The sequence below is a fragment of the Pristiophorus japonicus genome, unplaced genomic scaffold (assembly GCF_044704955.1).
Source record: "Pristiophorus japonicus isolate sPriJap1 unplaced genomic scaffold, sPriJap1.hap1 HAP1_SCAFFOLD_52, whole genome shotgun sequence".
Taxonomy (NCBI): Eukaryota; Metazoa; Chordata; class Chondrichthyes; family Pristiophoridae; genus Pristiophorus; species Pristiophorus japonicus.
The window spans coordinates 297137-324051 of record NW_027254426.1 but is presented as its reverse complement, the minus strand read 5'-3'; the positions used below and the strand labels follow the sequence as shown (position 1 = coordinate 324051).

The 26915-nt window shown below is 42.9% G+C and overlaps 1 non-coding gene across 1 annotated transcript; it reads right to left on the bottom strand.

Moving 5' to 3' along the window:
- Positions 1 to 7629: 7629 nt before the first annotated feature.
- On the bottom strand, positions 7630 to 7723 carry trnai-uau (transfer RNA isoleucine (anticodon UAU)). Its single transcript has 2 exons — positions 7686 to 7723; positions 7630 to 7665 (listed from the first exon to the last, which is right to left on the bottom strand). It is a non-coding gene; the product is annotated as a tRNA-Ile (tRNA).
- Positions 7724 to 26915: the final 19192 nt, after the last annotated feature.

Here is a 26915-nt window from a genome sequence, read left to right as displayed (position 1 = left end):
AGCAGAGGGCTCAACAATCAGCAGCCATACATTTATACTGATTAGAGAAGGTTTACAGGAGATGTGATGGGAAATTTCCACACGCAGATAGTTGAGGCTGTGTAAAATGCACTACCTAAAGAGTGGTAGAGGCAGAAACATTTAGAACATTTCAAAAGTATTTGGATGTGCAACTGAAGTGCTGTAACGTGCAGGGTTATTGAGCTTAAGGTGGAAAGTGTGATTAGGCTGGATAACAGTGGCATGGACAGGTTGGGCCGAAATTGCCTACTTCCATGCTGTAAACTTCTATGAATCTATTATATTCTATATCTTAGAGGACTCCAGATATAGTCGAACTACATCTCTGTTCAGTTGAAGAAAAACTTCCATTGCTTTATAGTCTAACCCCTAGTTATAAAGCCTAAAATACCATTAGTTGTTTCGAATATATTCGTAACTTGCTACTGCATTTTAGCGGTATGCGCACTGAGACTGCAAACCACTTTGGCAATCCATCCCTCCGAGCTGTGCTCCATTTAATTATTACTCGGATCTAATTTTTGTGATCTAACATGGGTGACCATACAATTACCTGTTTGGAATCTATCTGCCACTGAATCGTCCATTCATTTAAACTATCAGTATATCTTTATAAGTATACGCTCACGTCTGTACAAATTACTATATCACCAATATTTGCAACATCGGCAAACTGGGATATCTGGCTGCCTGTTGTGCCTTCTTAATCTTTAAGAAATATAAAATGAAACAATTTCTTTAAAACTGACATTTTAAAACGTGCAATGCTTTGAAGCCCTGATAGGGTCTGTGCGAAGAGGAAGGTAGGAATAAGATTTCAGCTCGATGACTCATTTGATCCGACAAATATACATCATGCAAATGTGCGATGTTTTCAAACAGCAAAGGCACGAGCTTGCATTCCCGTAGCATCTTTCACGAAGGTAGGATGACCCAACTGCTCGCCGTTGCTCAGTTTGAGTTCCGACAGGACCCCCAGCCTCCAGACATCATTACAACCTTGGTCCAAATATGGCCAAAAGTGATTCATTCTAAAATGAGGAGAGAGTGATTATCCTTGACATCAAAGCAGCATTTGGCCGAATGTTTCAACAAGGAGGCTCCGAAGTTGAAGTCATCACGGGGTTAATCTCCACTGCAGAAGACATACCTAGCGTGAAAGAAGATGGTTGTGGGTGTTCGATGCCAATCATCTCAGCCCAGGCTACGCTGCAGGAATTCATCTTCACCTGCTTCATCAATGATCTGCCCTTCATCATAAAGTCAGAATTGGGCATGATCGTTGAAGATTGATAATTTTTAATTCTAGTATCAACTCCGCAGAAAATGAAACAGGAAAAATATTATCTTTACATTATTGTGGCGTGGTGAAAATTATGGAACTCCTTCTATAACAGCACATTGGTAGTAACATCACCTCAGTGACAGAACCGTAAAACCATAGAAATTTAGAGCGCAGAAGGAAACCATTTAGCCCATCGTGTCCTTGATAGCAGACAAAGCACGAGATTTTCAGGGTGCGGTGGTCAATTGGTAAGGTGTCGGTCTCATAGACCATCTGGGCCGATCGAGATTTTATCACGTTAAATGCGACATTTTAAAGCTTTTGCCTTTTTATATAACAAAACACTTCATAATTTTGAACTTATGTCATAAATCGCCTCTAAACGTTTTATATTCAAATGAGAAAAATCTTTCTGACAGGCGCTAGTCCGATTATCCCAATATGTATGAAAATTTAAATCCCGTATTAAAACCACACTGTCTTGACACACGTTTGTCTAATCTCCACATTTATATATTCTAGTGCTTGACAGCTGCGACTAGGGGGCCTATGCACAACTCCCACGATTGTCTTCAATCCTTTCCTATCTCTTAATTCTACCCGTAAAGTCTCCACGTCCGGTTTATCTGAAGTTAGATCCTCGCTTAGAACTGAATCATAGAATCATAGTTATTTACAGCATGGAAGAAGGATATTCCGGCCATCCGGGCAACGCGGCCAACAAAGAGCTATTCAGCAGAATCCCATGTTCCAGCTTTTAGTTCGTAGCCCTGTAGATTATTGCACTTCAAGTGCATATCCAAGCATGTTTTAAATGTGGTCAGCGTTTCTGCCTCCAGCACCATTTCAGGCAGTGAGTTCCAGACTCCCAACTTGCTCTGGTTGAAGACATTTCCCGCCAAATCACCTTTAAACTTGCTAGCAATGACTTTAAATCTATGTCCCCTGTTTGTTGACCAATCTGCTCATAAAAATAGGTCCTTCCTGTCCAGTCTCTCTCTACCCCTCATAATTTTGAACACATCAATAATGTTTCCCCTCAGCTTCCTATGTTCCAATGAAAACAAACCTAGCCTACCGAATCATTACTCATAGCTAAAATTCCCCAGTCGAGGCACTTCCTCGTAAATCTCTTTTGAACCTTCTCTAGAGCAATTACATCTTTCCTGCAATGACGTCTACGCAGTATTCTAGCTGTAGCCCAAGTAATGTTTTATATAGCTCAAGCATAACTTCACTGCTCTTGTACAAGATAGCTCGGCGAATAAAGGTAAGTATGCCACATGCCTTCTCAAACAGCACGTTTTCTTTGAAACCTGAAACAGGGAGTCAATGATGTAAATACTACAACAACAACAACTTGCATTTATGTAGCGTCTTTAACAGAGTAAGACGTCACACGGCGCTCCACAAAAGCTTCAGACAAATCAAATGACACTGAGACGGAGCCACATAAAATAAAAATTACGGCAGATGCCCCAAAGCTTGGTTTTAAGGAGCATCCATTTTGACATCTTTTTGACACACCCTCGGACAGGAATATTAATCAGTGTTATTTCCTCTAGGTCTGAAAGATGTGAGAAGTTGACTTTTGAATAGGACCCATGGGTGTCGATTTCATACGATTACATAGGATAGTCAATGGAAAAACAGGCTATTCGGCCCAAACTGTCAATGTCGACGTTTGTGGTCCACTGGAGCATCCTCCCCTCTTTCCACATCCAGCACGATCAGCATAGCCCTCCATTCAGTTCTCCCTCATATATTTATCTAACCGCTACTTACATGCATCTATAATATTTGATTCAACTACTCTGGTGGTAGCGAGTTCTACATCCTTACCACTCTCTGGCTAAAGAAGATTCTTCTTAATTCCCAATTTGATTTGTTGCTGATTTTTCTTAAATTGATGGTCTCTAGTAGTGGCGTGGTCAATTAGTTCGTTGCGTGCAATCTTATATTCGTTCATGTAATTCTGCCGAAAAATCAACCATCTATTGCAGTCACTCATCTGAAGTAAAGGAAGGCTGTTTGCTTTAAGAATCTAATGGCACGTTTTCATCATTAACCATCTGGTTGCATGGGCAGAGCAAGCTGTGTCGTGGACTTTCTTGCACATTATTTCTCTTTGTGCACAAGAAGCAGTTGATTGAATGACTGACAGAAGAATTAGGAACAGGAGTAAGCCATCTAGCCCCTCGAGCATGCTGCGCCACTCAACAAGATCATGGCTGATCTGGCCGTGGACTGTACTCCTCTGACCCACCCGCTGCCAAAAACCCTTAATTCCCTTTTTGGCTAAAAATCTATCTATCTGTGATTTGAATACATTCAATCAGCTCGGCTCAACTGCTTCCCTGGGCAGATAATTTCACAGATTCACAACCTTCTGGGAGACGAAATGCCTTCTCAACTCGGTTTTAAATTGCCTCCCCCTTATTTTGATGCTGTGCCCGGAATTTCTAGTCTCCCCGACCAGTGGAAACAACCTACCTGCCTCTATCTTGTCGATCCCTTTCATTATTTTAAATGTTTCTCTAAGATCACCATTCATCATTCTGAACTCCAAAGAGTAAAGACCCAGTCTATTATCATAAGGTAAACCCCTCCTCTCCGGAATCAGCCCAGTGAATCGTCTCTGTACCCTCTCCAAAGCTAGTATATTCTTCCTTAAGTAAGGTGACCACAACTGCATGCAGTACTCCAGGTGCGGCCTCACCAGTACCCTATACAGTTGCAACAGGACCTCCCTGCTTTTTCACTCCATCCCTCTCGCAATGAAGACGAACATTCCATTCGCCTTCCTGATTAACTGCTGCACCTGCAAACTAACTTTTTGGGATTCATGCACGAGGAGCCCCAGGTCCCTCTGCACCGCAGCATGTTGTAATTCCTCCCCATTCAAATAATATTCCCTTTTACTGTTTTAATCCAAGGTGGATGACTTCACATTTTCCGACATTGTATTCCATCTGCCAAACCTTACCCATTGGCTTAACCTGTCTAAATCTCGTTTCAAACTCTCTGTGTCCTCTACACACCCACTTTCCCACTAATCTTTGTGTCATACTTTCCCCACAAGTGGACCCACTCTGTATCTACGCTATCAAAACCTTTCAAGATATTAAGGAGCTCTATTAGTTCACCACTCAGGCTTCTCATTTCATGACAAAATACATTGAGCTTGTCGATTCTTTCCTGATAGTATACCATCTTCTCTGCACCCTATCCAGTGTCTTGCTAGTTTATTTTATAATATGGCGACCAGAATTGCACACAGTACTCCTAATGTGGTATAACTGTAGAGAGTTCGATATTGGTCATTTTGAAACCGGCTTGGCGAGGCTGCCTGGTCCATTTAAAAGGGGCCCGCACCTCATCTTTTGAGGAGGCAGTTCACAGGCATCCTGTAGTAACTGAAGGCCGTTTGCTTACAGAAGCTGATTGTACATTTTCAACATTGTTGATCTGGGTGCACGGGCAGGACACGTCGTGACAGGGACTTGTTGCAGCGTAATTGTGTATGGATGCAAAAAGCCTGAAATGGAATAGTTGAGTTGTGCTAGATGGCAGACGAGAGGTTAAGGCGATGGAGTGCAAATCGATTGTGTCAATTTACTATGTTAAGCGTTTGTTGCTGATAAACTTTCCAAGCATTTGACTGAATATTACATAAATTAGGCTTTGAATCCAAATCTTATCAAAACTGTAATTTCCTGGTACCATTATGGTACATATCAGAAATAAACACCTTATCCATTATGCTGCGCGCTCAATGACTAAGTCACGGTGATTTCTTACGTTTTTCTTGATATGCCAACTGAATTTACTGACTGGAAGAATTGTATTAACTCCACGTGATCGGCTCGGCTCATCCTTGTGCCGAATTGCGAGTGGTGCGAGCAAATTCTGGAACTGAGTCATTACTGTTCTTTAAGGAAGGATAAATGCCGCCTACACGTCCTGCTATACACGTGGGCAGAGTCCCATCCAACTACCATGATGCTTAATCCCCTCTTCGTGGGACTGGAGAACCATTTTCAAGATGGAGGCTCATGGTCGACTCAGCAGAAAGTGAATGTTCTGCGTGTTCTTTCAGCCAGCTTCCAACTGGCATCCAACTGCCGTGCGAGCATTGCTGACTATTCCAATACAACAATATTGGAATGTCTTTGCAAAACTAATTTTGAAACGTGACCTGTATTATCAAAGAAGATTTTGAAGCATTAATAGCTTTATATTGTCGTCTGTGTCGGCATCCACTTGAGGCACACTCTACGTTAAGACAACTATATGCGGTGCTGCTTTATTTCACTGCGAGCGCGAAGGGACATATCTGTGAGGATATTTGCCCCTAATTTACACCATTCCTGTCCTATAGTCCACGTCTTTCGATACCCATTGCTGACCTTGTTGCTGGTTCGATCAGCCCAGGCAGTCCATTTAAAAGTGAGAATCCAATCTTCGAAAAGCAGAGAAATATAAGAGGCAGAGACAGGAGAGATAGAAAGAAGCATGCGAAGACAATAACAGAAAAGATCATTGCAGCTTGAGGGGAATATTTTTGCTCTCTTGAAATGTTGTAATGCGTAAAGGATAATTGGGCGACAGTTTAAACGTGCCTCCTGCCCTGGCGGATCTCTCAGGCTCTGCGAGAGGGAAATGCAGCCCGGCAGCTACAGCTCTTACTTATTCAAGCACTGAACGGAGCTTCAAACAGTGTAGCGGAGAGCAGGTAAACCTGAGTGGATTTCAGGCCCAAAACATTAAACCTTCCGGCTATCGCAGACAGTTGTGGTTTGCTGCAAACAATTACTTTCCAGCCCCGGAACAAGCCAATCCTATCCTGCAGGGCTATGGGGAGAGGACAGGGGAGATGAACTAGCTGAGAGCTGGCACGCTCTCGATGGGACGAATGGCCTCCTGCTCAGCGGTAACCATTCTATTAATTTACTTTTGGACTTTGATGGGAATCGAATCAATAAGTTTGAATGTTTCTGTGGAACTGAATCAGCGAGAAGTCCAATGCACGAGCCATTGCAACACTGAGCACAACATTTTTAGTGAAATGTTCAGGAAAATCATTGTTTCTTTTGAATGTGGTGCAGGAATTATGTGGAGATAACCAAAGCGTTTACATATCTTCTCTTTGAAATCGAGTGTTTTTGCAGCCCATTATTATTTACATCAGAGTTATTGATTAAATGTCAAAACGCCTCAACTCCATCCCACATATATGTAAATTTTTCATCCTCCGTTGCAATATTGTGTGCTGGAATAACACAGTGAATATGTAGGTAACATTTGGGGATACATCAATTGTACCTTCGATTACTGTCGAAATGTCACAAGCAAAGCGATCAGCTGTACTAGGTGAGACTCGAGCTCACAACCTCGGCATTTCTAGGTGCTTACACTGTCATATAAGTACTGCGCCATATCCAATTCCGTCGCTGGAGTTATGTGCTGATGCTGTGTGGTATTAGTGCTTCCACCATACAGCTGCCTTTTCAACCTGTCTTATAATTCCTCCCCTAAAAATCTATCGAGGTTGGGGCAATTGACATTTTCAAGTTTCGCATTGATCGATTTTTGTTAGGCAAGGATATGAAGATTTATGGAATCATTGCAGACAAATGGAATTAAGAATTAGTTAAAAGGGACAGAAACATAAACAGCTGCAAACAAACGTAGCATTTTATTCATATTTAACAGCAACAATATACGTGCCGTGCGCAACTATGCTGTGGTCAGAGAAAAACGCCCGAAGCTTCCGAAACTCCTGTGGCTTTATTTCCTCTCTTCCCTTCCTCCTGCAAGCTGCCAGTTTTTAAACCTTGTTTTTAATGTTGCTCTGGGCGAGGGCATTCCACATTCTCAGAACCATCTCTACCGTTTCATTGCTTGATTTCTATGTTTGTTAATTATGAAACTCCTTGATCTACAATGGTAGCGCTTGCGACAATATATTAAAAGGCGGCTTATTGGAAACACGTTGTGATCACAGTTTGGTTTTGCACATAATTGAACCTATATCACTCAAGAGGGAATGTTATATTTACAATAAACTATATCGTCTAATAAATGTTGGTTCATTCGCTCCCTAGTGCCAGATGAGGAATTGTTTGATCCCCTCATTTATTTCATGTGGGGAACAGGCACGGGTACTCATTCAGAAATAACCCCCAGATTGACCCTGAGATAACCGCAGCAAGAGAGACAGACAGCAGCTTGGCACATGGCGGAAAAGACAAGAGAGATGGATAAATAGGAAACGGCCTCAAACTCTGAAAAGTACAAACATCACATGCAAAAGCATTGGCTGCTCTAGGTGAGGCTCGAACTCACAACCTCGGCATTTCCCGGGCCTGTACTACTTTATAAGTACCACGCGCTAACCGGTTGCGCCACTAGAGCTTCACAGCCTGGGGTCTTAGTGCTCCCTTCATATAGCTGCCTGTTCCATCTGTCTTACGAGGAAGAAGGCAAAGAATCATCGAATCATTCAACACAGAAGGAAGCTGTTCATCCCACCGTGTCTGTGCCGACTCTCTGCAAGAAGCCTTCAGTTATTGAGACTCCATACATTTTCGCCATAGACGTGTTTTATTTTTTGTATAATGTTTTGTTATTTGTAATGAATTTGGATGTCCGTGCGGCAAATTTATAAATATATTTGTGCATCTATCTGTGAGTTGTAAATTAAATTTTGCGGAACATTGAAAATCAAATTATTTGTGTTCATATATGTGTTATTCTAAATGTATTTGTTTTTATGTCTGTTTTCTTTATGAATTTATCTCTAAGTATCTCCGTGCTATAATTGTATTTACGTTTATTTGCGAGGTGTATACAGGTAACATAGATACAAAGATATACACAGAAAATACATATATAACAAACACAGATGCTCCACAATACTATTATAAATAACGTTGTTGCATTCAAATACATAAACACTAACACAGATATACAAAATATATTTATATCCCACAGAACAATTTGCAACTTAACACAGAGACACCAAAATATATTTAGAGCTATCTCTGATCAAATAATATTTTACTCCTTACGGTCCTCAGCAAATTCTGCTGTGCCTGTGTTTCCTCTGCTTGTGCTCAGTGTAAGGGAAGTTTTAGCCGAACCGGGGTTTATCGTTTCGCAAGGATGGACTGATGTGCGCTGTCTGAGGCCACGTTCACTGCTATCATTAAAATATAAAAATCATCTGGACTTGTGAATAAAGGCATAATCACAACATCTACAGATGTTTCATCCTGGTACACATATCCATTGCCAAATTAGTTCAACCCCTCACCCGCCCCAGTTGTTAAACTTCCCGCGAGGGCATTGGTCCAAACTCTATTGATGTACAACCCGACCGACTGGAACAGGTCCATCCTGCGCCAGAACTGGTACCAATGCCCCAGGATTCTGTAGCCCAACCTCGTGCACCGTTTATCCAGACATACGTTGCTATTTCTAAACTCAATAGCGCGGGGCACTGGGAATAATCCATAGAATTCCTTTGTGGTCCTACTCATTAATTTCCTCAATTGCACCTGAAAATCTGATTAAAGGAACTCATCCCCTTGTTTACTTATGTCATTGGTTAGCACATAGATCACGACTTATTCTGCCCCCTTTCGCCCCTGAAAATGTTCTGCACCCACTCAGTGATGTTCTTTACCTGGCAGAGGGGAGGATACACACCACGCATGACTCACGTTTGCCGTGCAGAAAGGTACTGACATTCGAATCCCCAATGACGTCAACATATGTTACTTTTTCGTTTCAGAAGCAAAGAACTGCGAATCTTGTAAATCTGAAATGAAATCAGAAAATGTTGGATATATTCAGCCAGTCAGGCGGCATCTATGGAAAGTTTACTGATGACGGCGTTGTGATTAAATTTGATTGACGTGAAGCGTCAACAATGCAATCCAGATACGGTCCGATATTGTAATCCCAAAGCACCAGTTTGTGAGTATTGAAACCAATGCGGTTACCACGCATTAATCTGGGAGCTAAATTGTTGTTGTTGTTCTGGTAAAGTCGCAACAGCAGAGGACTGCAATGAAATATCCAAGTATTTAAGATAAATATATGTTTTACAATTAATAAAACGAGCCAGTTCCAAAAAACATTCAATCTTCAAAACGGTTAACTTCCACGTTTAATTTCCGCCATGTCTGCCGGAGTAAAACACAGGTATTGGCTGTTTTTATTAATTGCAGTCCATTGCTGTTGCGACGAGTTTACTTTGAACATTCTCCCTTTAAACATTCTCACAGAGGCCGCCTGACTGGTTCACGAGTTCTCGACATCAATGTTTACTCACCCCTGTGACCGCCACCTAGTGGTTAGGATGCAGCGCTCGCTCCTTGTCGGCACATGTTCGACGCCCATTCCGGGATTTATTAAATTAAAATGAAGCTTAATAAATTAATTTCATAACATGCTGTGAAAGATTTATAATTATTGCAATCGCCATTGACAACTTGTCACGTTCTGTTTCAGACTGATGGAAATACGTGGCAACAGAGAGCCTGCCAAACTTCCAACAATTGAGGTCCATAAGGGCACGGACGATAAAGCACGCACCCGTCGAGGCCCCTCAAGTGCGCTTCTCAGAGCGCGACGTGCCTGCGCCGAAAACTGGCACTGGGACAGTCAAAATGCCTCGTGACAGATCCAACGCATCTCCAAGAGAAGGGTGCTTGAGGTCGGAGATTTGCGCGATTTTCTCAACTCTTGCCTGGAAGATCTCCTTCAAAATCTTACACCTGGTAAAGGTGATAGAGAGATTGATAGGCAGGGGGAGACAGTTACGTGCATGTCACAGAAAGAGAGAGACAGACATGTGGTTTTGATGCAGAGGAGACAGTCCTGAGAGAAAGAAAGCGAGACAGAGATTTTGAAAGGGAGAGAGAGAGTCAGACTAGGGGGAGGGGAGACATAGAAACATAGAACATAGGTACAGGAGTAGGCCATTCGGCCCTTCTAGCCTGCACCGCCATTCAATGAGTTCATGGCTGAACATGCAACTTCAGTAGCCCATTCCTGCTTTCTCGCCATACCCGTTGATCCCCCGAGTAGTAAGGACTACATCTAACTCCTTTTTGAATATATTTAGTGAATTGGCCTCAACAACTTTCTGTGGTAGAGAATTCCACAGGTTCACCACTCTCTGGATGAAGACGTTTCTGCTCATCTCGGTCCTAAATGGCTTACCCCTTATCCTTAGACTGTGACCCCTGGTTCTGGACTTCCCCAGCATTGGGAACATTCTTCCCGCATCTAACCTGTCTGAACCCGTCAGAATTTTAAACGTTCTTTGAGGTCCCCTCTCATTCTTCTGAACTCCAGTGAATACAAGCAAAGTTGACCCAGCCTTTCTTGATAGGTCAGTACCGCCATCCCGGGAATCAGTCTGGTGAACATTCGCAGCACTCCCTCAATACCAAGAATGTCCTTCCTCAGGTTAGAAGACGAAAACTGTACACAATTCTCCAGGTGAGGCCTCACCAAGGCCCTGTACAACTGTAGCAACACCTCGCTGCCCCGTAATCAAATCCCCTCGCTATGAAGGCCAACATGCCATTTGCTTTCCTAACCGCCTGCTGTACCTGCATGCCAACCTTCAATGACTGAAGTACCATGACACCCACGTCTCGTTGCACCTCCCCTTTTCCTAATCTGTCACCATGCAGATAACCGTCTGTCTCTCTGTTGTTACCACCAAAGTGAATAACCTCACATTTATCCACATTATACTTCATCTGCCAAGCATTTGCCCACTCATCTAACCTATCCAAGTCGCTCTGTAGCCTCATAGCATCCTCCTCACAGCTCACACTGCCACCCAACTTAGTGTCATCCGCAAATTTTGAGATACTACATTTAATCCCCTCGTCCAAATCATCAATGTACAATGTAAACAGCTGGGGCCCCAGCACAGAACCTTGCGGTACCCCACTAGTCACTGCCTGCCATTCTGAAAAGTACCCATTTACTCCGACTCTTTGCTTCCTGTCTTACAATCAGTTCTCAATCCAGGTCAGCACACTACCCCCAATAACTTGTGCTTTAACTTTGCATATTAATCTCTTGTGGGACCTTGTCGAAAGCCTTCGGAAAGTCCAAATATACCACATCAACTGGTTCTCCCTTGACAACTATTTGGAAACATCCTCAAAAAATTCCAGAAGATTTGTCAAGCATGATTTCCCTTTCACAAATCCATGCTGACTTGGACCTATCATGTCACCTCTTTCCAAATGCGCTGATATGACATCCTTAATAATTGTTTCCATCATTTATCCACAACCGATGTCAGGCTGACCGGTCTATAATTCCCTGTTTTCTCTATCCCTCCTTTTTTTAAAAGTGGGGTTACATTGGCTACCCTCCACTCGATAGGAACTGATCCAGAGTCAATGGAATGTTGGAAAATGATTGTCCATGCATCCGCTATTTCCAAGGCTACCTCCTTAAGTACTCTGGGATGCAGTCCATCAGGATTTATCGGCTTTCAATCCCATCAATTTCACCAACTCAATTTCCCGACTAATAAGGATTTCCCTCAGTTCCTCCCCCTTACTAGACCCTCTGACCCCTTTTATATCCGGAAGGTTGTTAGTGTCCTCCTGAGTGTATACCGAACCAAAGTACTTGTTCAATTGGTCCATCATTTCTTTGTTCCCCGTTATGAATTCACCTGATTCTGACTGCAGGGGACCTACGTTTGTCTTTATTAACCTTTTTCTCTTTACATATCTATAGAAACTTTTGCAATCCGTCTTAATGTTCCCTGCAAGCTTCTTCTCGTACTTCATTTTCCCTGCCCTAAGCAAACCCTTTGTCTTCCTCTGCTGAGTTCTAAATTTCTCCCAGTCTCCGGGTTCGCTGCTATTTCTGGCCAATTTGTATGCCACTTCCTTGGCTTTAATACTATCCTTGATTTCCCTTGATAGCCACGGTTGAGCCACGTTCCCTTTTTTATGTTTACGCCAGAAAGGAATGTACAATTGTTGCAGTTCATCCATGCGGTCTCTAAATGTCCGCCATTGCCCATCTACAGTCAACCCCTTAAGTATCATTCGCCAATCTATCCTAGACAATTCACGCCTCATACCTTCAAAGTTACCCTTCTTTAAGTTCTGGAACATGGTCTCTGAATTAACTGTTTCATTCTCCATCCTAATGCAGAATTCCACCATATTATGGTCACTCTTCACCAAGTGGCCTCGCACAACGAGATTGCTAATTAATCTTCTCTCATTACACAACACCCAGTCTAAGATGGCCTCCCCCCTAGTTGGTTCCTCGACATATTGGTCTAGAAAACCATCCCATCTGCACTCAAGGAATCCTACTCCACCGTATTGCTTCCAGTTTGGTTCGCCCAATCTATTTGCATATTAAAGTCACCCATTATATGCTGCACCCTTATTGCATGCACCTCTAATTTCCTGTTCGATGCCACGGAGTGATGACAGAGTGAGTTAATTATGTTGGGGGATATAGAGAGCGACAATACTGAGGGGAGTGGGCGGCAAGACCGACCGACAGGTGAGAAACGGATGGAGACAAACTGGGTAGGTGGGAGATATGATTGATGACAAAAAGAGAGATAGACGTGGAAGGCAGAAGGGAGGAGGCAGGCGGCGGAGAATGATGGAAGGGGGAAGTGCGTTACAGACAGGGTCGGCAGAAATGAAAGACTGACGAATGCAGATCGAGAGCGACAGACAGAGGCAGACGGGGTTGAATGGTGGAAGGGGACAGTAATTGACAGACAGGGGAGACAGAAGGGCGTTAGCCAGAAAGATAACACACTGGGCTGAGTTCAAGATAAAGAGAGAGAGACAGACGGTGGGGTGAGGCAGTGAGATTGGGAGAGAGGGGATGAGACAGACGTGTAAGAGACAGATAAATAGAGAGTTTGGTGAAACAATCGGGGCAAACAGGGCGACACTTCAATGCCCACTACAATGGCCCAGCGAGACATTCAGTTGAATCAAACTGCAGCGACAAAGTCGGCACTGCGGGAGTCTCTTCACCACACGGACTGCAGCGGTTACAAATAGTCGGCTCACCACCACCTTCTCCGGGGCAGTTTCAGGAGGGCAATAAAGGAAGGAAGGCCTTGGTAGCGACTCCCACATTTCTGAATTATTTTTTTTTTAAACTTTGGAGACAGGGAAAGAGGCCGACAGAGAGAGATATAGAGACAGAGGCAGACGGCGGGGTAATAGATGAGTCAAACAAAGTAACAGAGATGAAGAGACAGTGAGGAGACAGACGTGGGGAGAAAGTGGGAGAGAAACAGAAGGCGGAGTCAGATAGACAGATCGGTGAGGTAAAGAGAGATAAACATTTGACGGTGACAGAGAGAATGAGAGATTGATAGACAGGGACAGACGGGTTTGATGAAGAACTGTGTACACGTGTGGAGGGTTAGAGTGGGTCAGACGCGGGAGAGAAATGGGCAGAAATAGAAAAGCCAGGGAGAAAATGACGTGGTAGACAAAGAAAAAGAGCTGGGGGAGCGAGAGACAGAGAGAGAGAGCAACAAATTGGGTGTGTTGGGATAGTGATTGACTGGAAGAATGGTGCATTGCGACAGGCTGCGGAAGGTAGATGATATGTCACAAAGACAAAGGCTGAGACGGTGCTCGACGGGAATCGGAAAACTGGTGAGCCAGAGGGGCAGCAGAGAGAGCGAGAGAAAGACAGGCGAGAGATTGGAAGGTGATAGAGTGCGGCGGGGCGGGGGGACAGAGAGAGAGAGAGACCTACAGGAGGTGATAGAGAGAGAGCGAGAGACCATGTGGTGGAGATAACCGACTGGAAATGTAAAAGAAGGATACAGAGTGTGTGAGGCTGATGGTGGTAGACAGACGGGAGGATGTAGAAGGGGAGAGAGATACAGCAGAGGGAAACGGCCAAGACAGAAATAGAACAGACGAACCAGATAGACACAGAAAAGTTAAGGAGGGAGAGAGCAAGACTGGGGAGACAGAGAGGGTGACAAACGGGGGAGCGAAACAGGAGGGAGACAGGGAGGTAACGACAGAGACAGACAGTGAGAGAGAAAGGTTGACAGACGGCGGGGCCAGACGGACGGAGAACTGCAAGGGACAGACTCGAGAGACAGACGGGAGAGGGAAGGAGGGGGAGAGACTGATGGGCACAGATGGGGAGACAGAAATAGAGATAACAGCAGAGGAAAGCAAAAGACAGTGGGAGTCAGACGGAGAGACAGGCGGGAGGTGCACAGAGAAAGACAGACGGGGGTTACACAAGTGGCGCGAAAGACGCGGAGTGACATGTTGGGTAAGAGAATGTTGGAAACAGATGGGGAGATAGAAAGAAAGACAGACGTGAGGAGACAGAGAACGACAAACACACGGGGAGGCACTTTCCAGTTCCGCTCTCTCGTCCAATTTTATTGAATAAAAATGTAATTGGCACTGTAAATAGTGTCTTGCAACATAACGTTGCAAAGAGACGCTTCTTATGTATTTGTGAAAATAACTATGCAGATATAGGTCCCAGTGACAAAGTGTAAATTATTTCATATTGAACCTAAGAAAGATGGATCAGAGTATATTATACTTAGAAAATGTGCCTGACAATTGATATTTAGAGGTGCAAGTACTGAAATATCTGCTAATCCCCCTGTTTTTGATGGTCATAATTCCCCTGTTTCTGAAACTCCTAATTTCCATGTACCCGGAGCTCTGAATTCCCCATGTTTCAAGAGCTCCTCATTCCTCTGTTTCCGGAGCTCCTTATCCCTCTGTTTCAGGAGCTCCTAATTCCCCTGTTTCTGGAGCTCCTTATCCCTCTGTTTCAGGAACTTCTAAATCCCCTGTTTCTGGAGCTCCTTATCCCACTGTTTCTGGAGCTCCTAATTCAGCTGCTCCTTCAGCTCCTTATCCCTCTGTTTCAGGAACTCCTTATGGATCTGTTTCTGGAGATCCGAATTCTCCATTTTCTTGCATTTCTCATTTATCTATTTCCGCAGCTTCTAATTCTCCAGTTTCAGGTGCTCCTCATTTCCCTGTGTCAGGAACTCCAGATTATCCTCTTTCTGGCGCTCCAATTACACTGTTTTTGCAGCTCCTCGTTCTACTGTTTCAGTAGTATCTTTGTCCCATGTTTTGGAGTAAATAATGCCCCTGTCACTGGTCCTCATAATTCCCCTGTATCAGGTGATCCTAGTTCACCTCTTTTTTCAACTGCTAACTCTCCTTTTCTGCTGCTCCTAATTACCCTGCTTTATAACTTAAAGTGCTGGAGCTCTTAATTTTCCTCTTCCTAATTACCCTATGTCTGGCGCTCCTACTTTCCCTGATTATGATGCCCTCTTTTAACTTCCCAGTAATTGGAGCTAAGAATTCCATTTTAACTGTAGCTGTCTCGTAATTTCCCTGTTTATGGAGCTCTCTACTAATTTTCAGGTTTCTGTTACGGTCTCCTAATTCCCCCGTACCTGGAGGTGCTAATTCCCCTGGTTCTGTTGATCCTAATTCTCCGTGTTTCTGGAGATCCTAATTCAACTGTTTCTTGATCCTATTTCCCATCATTCTAGGGCACTCTCATTCCGTTTTTTCTGGAGATCAACCAATGCTGATGTTTCTGGAGCTCCTAATTACCTTGTTTCTTGATCTCCGAATTCCTGTGTTTCCGGAGCTCCTAGTTCCCCTTTTCTGCTGCCCCATCCCAATTCATTCTTTTTGTGAATATCGTAACTCCGCTGTTTCAGCAGCTCCTACTTCTGCTGTATCTGGTGCATTTAATTCCACGTGTGTACACAACCTGAAGTAATGAAAGCCGTTTGCTTTAACAAGCTGATGGCACATTTTCAACATTATCGATCTGCTTGCATAGGCAGGACAAGCGGTGAAGTGGACATTCTTGCAGAATATTTCTGTTTGGATGCAAAAAGCAGGACATTGAATGCCTAGCGTTGATTCAAACGGGAGAGGAGGTGGCCCAGAGTTTAATGCGAATAACTGCTAATCCATTGTGATCGGCATGCGTGGCTCCGAATCCCATACTCGTCCTTATTGTGCAAAACGTTTGAAGCCTCTTGTTGTTTTGTCAATCACATAAAACCTCATGGTCTAATTTGCATTTTACTGCCAAGGATGCTGTACTTTGGTTATGTCATGTCTCAAATGAATATAGGGCCTGTAATTCCAGCCTCACTGGGTCTGCATGGAGTAAGTACGCAACCGGCAAGGACCCACAAAAGCCCTTCTTTGGCGTGCTAGGCGCATGCACTGAAAACCAGGTTTTCCAATGTCAAATTCTTGCTTGTCAGACACAACGCTTCTTCAGGAGAATGACAATCGCGTGAGTATGTACTATTCGCCCATCAATTGCCCAGCGAATGTCCTTAAATTGCTTGCGCCTGGGAAAAGAAGGTGCATAGCCTGCTTTTATCAGCGTAAGTGTTTTATAACATGTAAAAAATATAAAAACATATAGAAATAAAATGTAACAACATTTTTATGTATGAAAACTCTGTCCACTAAGGAAGGTTTATTTTAAACCCTAAATATCAACATTTAAAAAAATCCGAATAATATATTTTTTTCCAACACATTTGTTAACTTAAATTTAAATTAATATTACATACGTGAGGTGTTTTTTTTTACTTTTATGTGTGTTTGGGTGATGGGGGCGTTTTCATTCGTAATACTGAGAATCCCTACTTCCCAGATGCTATTATTACGAATGATAATACTGTACCTTCATTGGCTGTCCAGAGCCACGTGAATCCAGCTTCTCCCTCCGCAACTCCAAGACGTGAATGCACTGCGAATCGCAGGAGCAAAAGGTAGGTGTGGAACGTTTTCACTATTTGCTGCCGAGCGCCTGGGGTAAGCCGAGCACAATGACTTCAGGCCCAATATATTCATCAAAGGTAAAATTTACATTCTGATGTTGTTATTCGCATGACTATGGAGAGGGGAACTAATTTGTCGGCTCTCTCAGAGACACAGCACAGCCACGTTGGGCCGAATAGCTTTCTTCACTACCGTCAGAATATGCCGCTTTAATATAGAATGGGTTACGCACTTTACTGTCGGCTGCTCGTTGGTCGAGTGATATGAATCTCTCTTTGTGATATTCACAGTGGAAATGCGAGAGGTCACCGATCAGTTTGTGTCTGTCTAAACCGATTTGCTGTCAGTCCAGGATCAATCTGTGTCTGTTTTCAAAGCGATTTGCTCTCAGTCCCGGGTTATTCTGGGCTGTTTTAAAATTAAAGAACTTTCAGTCCAAGAATATTCTGTATCTGCTTCACAGGGATTTGCTTACAGTCCCGCAAATTTCTGTGTCTGTTTAAAAGGGATATGCTATCAGTCCCAGATCCTTTTGTGTCTGTTTAAAAGGGATGTGCTGTCTATTCCAGATTTCAAATTTCAAATTTCAAAAACTGCCTTTGGAGGGTGTAGGAATTTTAGTTTGTTTGTGAGTTTGTGTAAGAGAGAGAGGGAGAGAGTGCAAACAAATTGTGCGATCGTGCATGGCATTTCATATCATGAGTGAAAAAAGGCATTACATGGAATTTGAAGACATGCCGTTTTGCTTGAACACTCCTTCGTGGAATATCTTACAGGAGAAGAATCTACTGTGGGATCTTGCCATTCCACATCTGAAAAAATGCAAAAAACACAAGTTAGAAACATACGGATTTCAGCCAGGGCTTGCTTGTGGGCTTTGTGACATGATGAATTTAACCACCTTATTTTCAAATTCAAATCAAATCAAAACAGGACAATACAAGACATGACTGACTGACTGACTTTGTTTATATATATATATATATATAAATTTATAAGTATATAAGTGTGTGTGTGTGTGTGTGAGTGTCAGTGTATACTTATGTACAATGTATACCTCCCCGCTTTTTAACTTTCACAATAAATGTGCTTTTTCTGATCTGCCTGCACTGGACTCGATTGCTTTTGTCCACTTTCACAGCACAAGCAGCTGCTGTCGGATCCTGACATTGCACATCTGAAAAACAGAAGACAGACACATATCACTTTAAAAGATCGCCGTTGCCTCCCACACCTTCCCTCGTGGCTTGTCTTCCACCATGGGCTGACGGTGCCTGTTGGTATTTACTGCGTGCACACCCTTATCTCCAATGGTAAACATCTAGACACAGACTGCCTTCGTTCGATCAAAAAATAAATACATGATTAATTAATGATATATTCATTGAAATCAAATCAATTTCAATTTTTGTTCATTAAAATTCTTATCAATATATTTCTTAAAAAATTAAGTAGATAAATGTCATTAAATTGGTTTTTTTCTGGAGGGTTTTACTTCCCTCCGTCCTTCCTGCCTGTCTATCACCTGGGGCTTCAATCACCTTCCCAGCCTCGCGGGGTCCTGAGACCCACGCTCATTCACGCACAGCACAGTTGCCTTCAGCGATCATAGAAATCACACTTTATTCTTTTAAAAGAGAACTGCTATCAGTGAAGGGTCATTCTACATCGGTGTAAAAGGGATGTGCTTGCAGTCCCGGATCATTCTGTGTCTGTTTAAACGGGATGGTTGAAAGTTTCGGTTCACAATCTTTCTCTTCAAGACAGATTTTCGCATAGTCCCGGAACAGTATGTATATTTTGAAAAGGAGTCTGATTTCAGTTGTGATGACCGAATTGTTAAGCTGTTGTGTTCCATGTTCGAAGCCCAGCTAAAGTGCGCACCCAGATCGCAGCGCTTATGTTCATTTACTTGAAATATGCTCATCTTTTCCAAAACCCACTCCTTTGCAGAGCTATTGCCCCGAATTTGCTCCTAATATAAAAAACAACAATTTTTTTCCTCATGGCAGCAGCCGCGTGGCGTAATGGATAAGGCATCTGACTTCGATTGCAACCTCGACGTTATCGGAAATTTTCAGATTTGAGTCGTGCCGCGTTATATAACTTGCTGCGGGAAATGTTACATTCTTTGTTGTCATTCTGCCGCAAAACCAGCCATCTCGTACAGTCACTGACCTGAAGGAAAGGAATGCTGTTTGCTTTAAGAAGGTAATGGCACATTTTCAATATCGATCCTGTTGCACGGGTAGAACAGGCGGTGAAGTAGGCTTTCTTTAACATTATTTCTGTTTGAATGCAAAAAAGAAGCAAATTCAATTGCTGACGTAGCTGTTAATAGGAAACGAGGTGGCTGCGAACGACAGGCGATGGACGTCTATTCCAGTATGCTGTACAGGTTAAACAATTGACTCCTTCGGTTATTTTTTCAATCATATTTAATGTCATGGCCAAATTCAACATTTCATGACAACGATGCTGCACCTTGATCATGTAATGATTCAAATTAATAATATATTGATCAAATGGAAACATAAGCAGGGCGATGGACACGGGGACGAATTAGATAGCTCTCTGAGAGACAGCACATGCAGGATGGGCCCAATAGTGAACTACCGTCAGAGTCTGAGACCTACGCTTCTCGCTGTCGGCGGCTTGTTGGTCTTGGGGTAGGATTGTTGCAAAATTTTCACAATTGAAACATCGGGAACATTCGTTCTGCATCTAACTTGTCCAGTCCCCTAAGAATCTTATATCTTTCTATGAGATCGCCTCTCATCCTTCGAAACTCCAGTGTATAAATGCCCAGTTGATCCAGTCTCTCCTCATATGTCAGTCCAGCCATCCCTGGAATCAGTCTGGTGAACCTTCGCTACACTCCCCCAATAGCAAGCAAGTCCTTCCTCAGATTAGGAGACCAAAACTGAACACAATATTCAAGGTGAGGCCTCACCAAGGCCCTGTACAACTGCAGTAAGACCTACTTGCTCCACTTCTCAAAACCCCTAGCTATGAAGGCCAACATACCATTTGCCTTCTTTACTGGTGCTATAGCTGCATGCCAAATTTCAATAACTGATGTACCATGACACCCATGTCTCATTGCACCTCCCCTTTTTCTAATCTGCCGCCATTCAGATAATAATCAGCGTTCATTGCTTTGTCACCAAAGTGGATAATCTCTCATTTATCCACATTATACTGCATCTGCCATGCATTTGCCCACTCACCTAACCTGTCCAAATCAACCTGCAGCCTTTAGCGTCCTCTTCACAGCGCACAACGCCAGCCAGTTTAGCTTCATCTGTAAACTTAGAAATACTGCACTCAATTCTTTCATCTAAATGATTAATTTATGTAGTAAAGAGCTGGTGTCCCAGCACTGAGCCCTGCGGCACTCCAGTAGTCACTGCCTGCCATTCTGAAATGGACCAGTTTATCCAACTCTCTGGTACCTGTCTGCCAAACAATTCTCTATCCACGTCAGTATGTTACCCCCAATATCATGTGGTTTTATTTTGCAGACCGATCTCTTATGTGGGACATTGTCAAAAGGCTTCTGGAAGTCCAAATGCACCACATCCACTGGCTCTCCCTTGTCCACTCTACTAGTTACATCCTCACACAATTCCAGAAGATTGGACAAGCATGATTTTCTTTCATAAGTCCATGCTTACCTGGAACGATCTTGTCACTGCTGTCCAAATGTGCTGCTATTTCATCCTTAATAATTGATTCCAACATTTTCCCCACGACTGATGTCAGGCTAACCGGTCTATAATTAGCCGGTTTCTCTCTCCCTCCATTTTTAAAAAGTGGTGTTACATTTGCTACCCTCCAGTCCATAGAAACTGATCCAGATTCGATAGACTGTTGGAAAATGATCACCAATGCATCCATTATTTCGAGGGCCACTTCCTTAAGTACTCTGGGATGCAGAGTATCAGGCCCTGGGGATTGATCGGCTTTTCATCCCATCAATTTCCCGAACACAATTTCCTGCATTATAAGGATATCCTTCAATTCCTCCTTCTCACTGGACCCTCTGTCCCCTAGTACCTCTGGAAGGTTATTTGTGTCTTCCTTCATGAAGACTGAACCAAAGTATTTGTTCAATTGGTCTGCCATTTCTTTGTTCCCCATTATGAATTGACCTGAATCCGACTGCAAGGGACCTACGTTTGTCTTCACTAATCTTTTTCTCTTCACATATATATAGAAACTTTTGCAGTCAGTTTTTATGTTCCTGGCAAGGTTCCTCTCATACTCTATTTTCGCACTCTTAATTAAACCCTTTGGTCTCCTCTGCTGAATTCTAAATTCCTCCGAGTCCTCAGGTTTGCTGATATTGCTCACTAATTTATATTCCTCATCCTTGGATTTAACACTATCATTAATTTCCCGCGTTAGTCACGGTTGAGCCTCCCTCCGCGTTTTATTTTTACTCCAGGCAGTGATGTTCACTTGCTGAAGTTCATCCATGTGATGTTTATAGGTTTGCAATTGCCTATCCACCGTCAGCCCTTTAATTATCATTTGCCAGTCTATTCTAGCCAGTTCACGCCTCATGATCTTTCCTTAAATTACTGATTTTCACTGCACGTCGAAAAAGTCAGACTTCGCACCTGAGATCATGAGATCTTTAACTCACACCACTGACGTTGTTAGGACACTGTAATGTCAAACAAAACTGCCGCTTTCAAGTCAGAACTTCAGCCAGTGTGCTGTGTACAACTGTTACAGTCAATGTGACCTGCGATGTCGGATCCTCATCAATCTATTTAAATACGCCGCAAATAATGCCTGCTGCACCCTGCGAATGTCTGGTTTTTCAGCCGTTTCCAGGGGAGGGCGTATAATGAGGCGTTAGGGCCTAATTTTCCATCCGGGGTGATGGTAGAGCGCTGCATGACGATTGACATCATAATTTCAGTGAAACTAGAAGGCGGGCCGGTAAGCTTTTGCAACGCCGCAAATCTGAGCTGAATATTCCGACCTAGTGGTAAAAGCTGGATAAAACATAGCGATTTTAGCGAGAGCTTGCGGATGGGCTGTGTGACATGTTAAACTCCTTCCCCCTTATTTTCAAATAGAAATCAAACCAAGACAAGATAAGTCAAGGCTGACTGACTGAATTTGTTTATGTTTATACATGTATAAATATTTATATGTGCCTATATTTACATACATTCCCTACTTTGTAACTTTCACAATAAATGCGCTTTTTCTGTTCTGCCTGCTTTGGTTATATTACATTTGACATCTTTCACAGCACACGCAGCTTCTGTCTGATCCTGCAGAAAAGCACTCGCGACTTTAAAAGATGGCCTTTGTTGCCCACATCTTCCCTCGTGGCTTGTCTTACACCATGGATTTACTGTGTTTGGGTTTTTACTGACTGCAAACCCTGATTTCCAGTGGATTTCATGCAGTCGCACAGACTTCGTTCAATCAAAAATATATAGATTAAGAAACAATTATTTATTTATTTCAATCAAATCAAATTAAATTTTTTGCAATAAAATTGTAAATTTATTTATTTTCTTATTATGATAAATATATATATGTTTTAAATTGTCTTTTTGTCTGGGTTGGTTTTATTTCCCTCCCTCTTTCCTGCCTGTCTATCACCTGTGGATTCAACAACCGTCTCAGTCCCGCGTTCCCATGAGAACCGCGCTCAATCACGCACACACAATTGCATTCAGGAATGATAGAAATCCCACTTTATTCTTCTGAAAGGGTACTGCTGTCCGTGAAGGACCATTCTACGGCTGTGTAAGAGGGACGTGTTACCTGTCCAGGATCATTCGGTGTCTGTTTCAACGTGATGGTTGTCAGTTCCGGTTCATCAATTGCCCCTTTAAAACGTATTTTCTCATTATCCGGATCATCCTGTACATTTAGAAAGGAGTGTGATTATCAGCTGTGATAACCGAATTGTTAAACTGTTGTGTTTCAAGCTACATTGACGTTGCCTGTGTCCGTGTATATCCATATCGCAGCGCATCTGTTCGTTACTCAAAATATGCTCATGTTTTCCGATATCCACTCCTTGATATAATCCTTGGCCCAAATTTGCTCTCAATATAAAAAACAACAAATTTGGCACCGAACGGAGCGGCCGCGTGGTCTAATGGATAAGGTGTCTGACTTCGATTGTAACTGTCATCTTATCAGAAGATTGCAGGTGCGAGTCCTGCCGCGGTCAGCTAACGCGCCGCATGAAAATTTATATTCTTTGTCTTGATTCTGCCTCAAAACCAACCATCTCGGACAGTCACTCACCTGAAGTAAAGGAAGGCTGTTTGCTTTAAGAATCTAATGGCAAATTTTCATCACTGTCGATCTGGTCGCACAGGCAAAACCAGCGGTGAAGTAGACTTTCGTGCACATTATTTCTGTTTCAATGCAAAAAGTAGGGGATGGATGTCTGACTTTGCAGTTAATAGGAGACAAGTTGACTGAGAGGTTCAGGCAATGGACTGCTGATCCAGTATGCCCCCAGCTTCGTCGTTATTCTGTTAAACATTATCCCCTCGTTTTTTTTATTCAATCACATTTAACCTCATTGCCAAATTCACCATTTTACTGACAAGGATGCAGATCGTTGGTGAAGTAATGTCTCAAAAAATAATCACTTCATCAAAGGGAAAATCTTAGCAGGACGATGTAGAGGGGGACGCATGAGATCGGTCTCTGAGAGTCAGCACATGCACGATGGGCCGAATAGCAAACTAACGTGCAGAAAAGCACTCGCGACTTTAAAAGATGGCCTTTGTTGCCCACATCTTCCGTCGTGGCTTGTCTTACACCATGGGCTTACTGTGTTTGGGTATTTACTGACTGCAAATCCTGATTTCCAGTGGATTTCATGCATTCGCACAGACTTTGTTCAATCAAAAATATATAGATTAAGAAACAATTATTTATTTATTTCAGTCAAATCAAATTAAATTTTTTGCAAGAAAATTGTAAATGTATTTATTTTCTTATTGTGATAAATATATATATATGTTTTAAATTGTCTTTTTGTCTGGGTTGGGTTTATTTCCCTCCCTCTTTCCTGCTTGTCTGTCACCTGTGCCTTCAACAACCGTCCCAGTCCCGCGTGCTCATGAGAACCGCGCTCAATCACGCACAGCACAATTGCATTCAGGAATGATAGAAATCCCACTTTATTCTTCTGAAAGGGAACTGCCATCCATGAAGGGCCATTCTACAGCTGTGTAAGAGGGATGTGCTTCCTGTCCAGGATCATTCGGTGTCTGTTTCAACGGGATGTTTGTCAGTTCCGGTTCATCAATTGCCCCTTTAAAACTTATTTTCTCATTGTCCGGAACATCCTGTACATTTAAAAAGGAGTGTGATTATCAGCTCTGATTACCGAATTGTTAAACTGTTGTGTTTCAAGCTACATTGACGTTGCCTGTGTCCGTGTATATCCATATCGCAGCGCATCTGTTCATTACTCAAAATATGCTCATGTTTTCCGATATCCACTCCTTGATATAATCCTTGTCCCAAATTTGCTCTCAATATAAAAAACAACAAATTTGGCACCGAATGGAGCGGCCGCGTGGTCTAATGGATAAGGTGTCTGACTTCGATTGTAATTGTGATGTTATCAGAAGATTGCAGGTGCGAGTCCTGCTGCGGTCAGCTAACGCGCTGCGTGAAATTTTATATTCGTTGTTTTGATTCTGCCTCAAAACCAACCATCTCGGACAGTCACTCACCTGAAGTAAAGGAAGGCTGTTTGCATTAAGAAGCTAATGGCAAATTTTCATCACTGTCGATCTTGTTGCACGGGCAAAACAAGCGGTGAAGTAGACTTGCGTGCACATTATTTCTGTTTGAATGCAAAAAGTAGGGGATGGATGTCTGACTTTGCAGTTAATAGAAGACAAGGTGACTGAGAGGTTCAGGCAATGGACTGCTGATCCAGTATGCCCCCAGCTTCGTCGTTATTGTGTTAAACATTTTCCACTCGTTTTTTTTTATTCAATCACATTTAACCTCATTGCCAAATTCACCTTTTTGCTGACAAGGATGCAGATCGTTGGTGAAGTAATGTCTCAAAAAATAATCACTTCATCAAAAGGAAAACATTAGCAGGACGATGGAGAGGGGGACTCATGAGATCGGTCTCTGACAGTCAGCACAGGCACGATGGGCCGAATAGCAAACTAACGTCAGAATCTGAGAGCTACATACCTCACTGTCGGCGACTCGTTGGTCTAGCGGTATGATACTCGCTTTGGGATTTTAATAATTGAAATGCGAGAGATCCCGGACGAGCACTGCCAACTTTTAGTCAAAAAGCGACTTCTCAGCCGGTCGACATGTGAGAAAACTGACATGTTTCAAATTAAAACATGTGATTGCACTCCGTTATTCACACAGCGTCCAAAAATCATTGAGATTCCCAGGAACAAAGTGAAACTCACCGAACTGAGTAAAGTTCATGTCTCTTTGATGTACAAGGCTCTTTATCTCATTGGACAACCGAAACCCCGGTTTGATTCCGGCAAATACTTGATCAGTGTATCTTCCTTTCTGCACGCATGAGCTCACCTCCATCGGGATAAGAATACATTCAGCGTCAATCTCAAATTCAACGTGAAACAGACTCTGCCCTGAATATGAGTGCGTCCTGTTTCTCTCGCGCTGAAAAGATGTGGGAAGCTGGCTTTGGATTTAGTCCCTTGGCTGCAGAATTTAAACCGTGCAGGAAATCAATCCGGGGTGGCCAAGCTGCCCGGTCTGATTAAAAGGCGTTCAAACCCGACATTCCAGGCATGTTATAGTGTTCTGGCCTCAACATTCAGTTCAATGTATCGGATCATAAGCACCACTCCCATTGTCTGCTAATGGTTCTGCTATTCACACTAACATATCCTCTGGTCCATCCTTTGTTACTTTATTGCCCGCTTACCACCCACTTTGCCTTTTCGCATTGTGCCATTTATTATTCAATCACTCCTACGCTCCACTGTATCACAGGCATCCCCTTTTGTCCTTCCTCGCTGCCTATCTTTTTCCAGGCGCTATTTTCGTGGAAAAATCTGTAAACTTTATATTTTTCTTAAAATATCGGAATGATCATCTGACTGAACGTGAGCCCGGGAAATTCATCCACGGAATGTTCACGACCTGCTGAGTTTTACTGAATGTTTTGTTTTTGTTCATTGTTTTTCTGTATCCCTTTTAAGGTGATGTGCTGGCCTGCCCGGGGTCATTCTCTGTCTCTCCAAAATGGTGTGCTATCATTATCGGATCATTATCTATCTGTTTAAAAGGAATGTGCTGTCTGTCCCGGATTTCAAATTTCAAATTTCAAAAACTGCCTTTTGAGGGTGCAGAATGTTTAGTTTGTTGGTTTGTTTGTGTCAGTGAGAGAGTGCGTGGAAAAGTTCTGCGCGATCTTACTGTGCATTTCATGTCATGGGAGGAAAAATGCATTATATGCAACTTGAATCCACACTGATTTGATTCAACACGCATTCGGGCAAATTATATAAATTAGAAACATAGCGAGTTTAGCTAGAGCTTGCGGATGGGCTGTGTGACATGATGAGCTCCTTCCCCCTTATTTTCAAATACAAATCAAATCAAGACAAGACAAGACATGACTGACTGACTGACTTTGTTTATATAAATATAACTTTGCTCATGGTATCGGGGAGTCTCAGAATTTCCTATTGTGGATTCTGAGAGCAAGGGGATCTCAGAGGATCTTT